Source organism: Mesitornis unicolor, unplaced genomic scaffold (genome assembly GCF_000695765.1).
Source record: "Mesitornis unicolor isolate BGI_N332 unplaced genomic scaffold, ASM69576v1 scaffold11274, whole genome shotgun sequence".
NCBI classification, from domain to species: Eukaryota; Metazoa; Chordata; class Aves; order Mesitornithiformes; family Mesitornithidae; genus Mesitornis; species Mesitornis unicolor.
Genome location: NW_010180794.1, coordinates 1 through 1929, shown reverse-complemented (window position 1 = coordinate 1929; position 1929 = coordinate 1).

The window sequence follows — 1929 nt, the reverse complement described above, 5'->3', positions numbered from 1 at the left end:
AGGAAAGCCACATCTGGTGGCAGCATCAGACCCAATTCTGGCTCGCGGAGCCTGCTGTGATTGACGCTCCCTTCCCAGAACGTGGCTGTACATCGGGGAGCGTCCTGGCTCGCTCTTCCCGGCCGCGGGAACGCGTAAGGCTTGGAACTGCAAGCAGATGCCACAAATTCCTGCCGGCTCCTCCCGTTTTCAAGCCGTGTTTTGTAAACTCCAGAGCTGAACAGAAGCAAAACCAGGCTTTTAAGACCGAAGGGCATCCCGACACACCTGGAGCACAGCTTCCTGATTCCTCCTGCTGGAGGTGGCGTTTCACCAAGCAGCGCTGACTTTGACAGGGGTCTCTTCAGAGAGAAGTAGGGATCAGCTCTAGGTCCCATGTGGGAACTGCAGGGATGTGTAGGAGACCAGGAAAGCTGCAAGAAACACCGCTGCTCTGGGCAGCTGGTGGGTGCAGTCCATAACTCCTTATGCACAGCAGGCTTATTTGATTTCAAACTGCAGCCTGCTGCTGGCACCTCCTCAGCAATTCCCGTAACAGGTCTGTTAGTCAAGAGATGAACTGATAACAGGCCAGCCAGAAGCAAGTGCCACGGCCCACTGCAGACTTTGGCTCCAAAAAAACCAAAGTAGTGTCACACGCAGGGCACAGCCACGATCGTAGCACGTCCTTGATGTTCACAGGTGGTTTTCTCCCAGGTGAATTTAGATCTGAGCATCACAGCGCCTGCCACAAAACCACTCCAGCGTTGACAGGAAGGACGTAGCACGATTGAGGACACACGAAGTGACAAACAGCCGTGTCTAACCTGGTTACTGCCTTGCACATGGCCCCAGCCTGACACACAAGACTGAAGTACCTTACAGTCCCAGCCCTTGCAGCAAGCCGTTACATCTCCTAATGGTAATTAAGTCCCGTCCGCATGCAGCCTGGTCTATGCCAAAGTCCACCCTGGAGCTTCCGCTGAGTAGTGGAGCAGCTACAGGTTGAACCAGACACAGGGGATTTTGCTGTCGGATTATTTAACCCTAATCTAAGCAAGCAGCTCACCTGCTGATACCATTACATACATCTGGTGGGCATCCACATCCCCTGAGAGGCCAGGTGACACGCCGGTCACCAAGCAGCAGTAGCATACGATGAAAAAGCCACCCCAGGGACAGGCCCGTGGTGCCCTGCCTCCAGCTGCCCTCTGTGCTCCCGTGGGATGCTCACACCAGGCTCCCCCTCCCCTGCAAAGTCAAACTGCCCCCCAGGAGTGGGATGGCTTCTTGGTGACCCAAGCTCAAGGCTGTTGGCAGCCGCCCAGAGCCCAGCAGCCTTCCCGGTGCCGCTGGCTGACATCATCCGAAAGCAGCAGCAGCGGCAGGGTGTGCCACTGGAACGGTCACCTCGCCCACCCCGCTCTGCACCACAGGGACCCCACCCCAGAGCACTGGGGTCCCTGTGACACAGAGCTGCTCCTCACTCCAGGGATACCCCTCAGCACCCCAACGCCCACCCACAGCAGGACACCTCTCAAGCAATGCCGCGAGGTCCCCTCATGACAGGGACCCCCCCAGTGACCCCCTCAAGGAAGGGCCTCCCCCCACAACATCCCAGTGGTTCTTCAGGGGATTCCTCCTCCAAATCACAGGGCACCTTGCAGCAGACGCCCCAAAACACACACTCCAGATCCTACATCCCATCCCATTACCCACTGCCTCCCAGGAACCCCTTTTTTTTTCAGGGGGACATCCCTCAACACCTCAGAGCACCACCCAGGCTCCTCCATCACAGGGTCCTCCCCCCCAGCACCCCAAACCCCCCTCTGATGACAGGGACCCCCAAACATCACAGCCCATGCCGGGGACCCCTCCCAACCCCTGATGTTCCCCTCACAGCCAGGACGCCCCCTAACTCCCACCGGGGCCCCCCTCCTAAAAGATCCC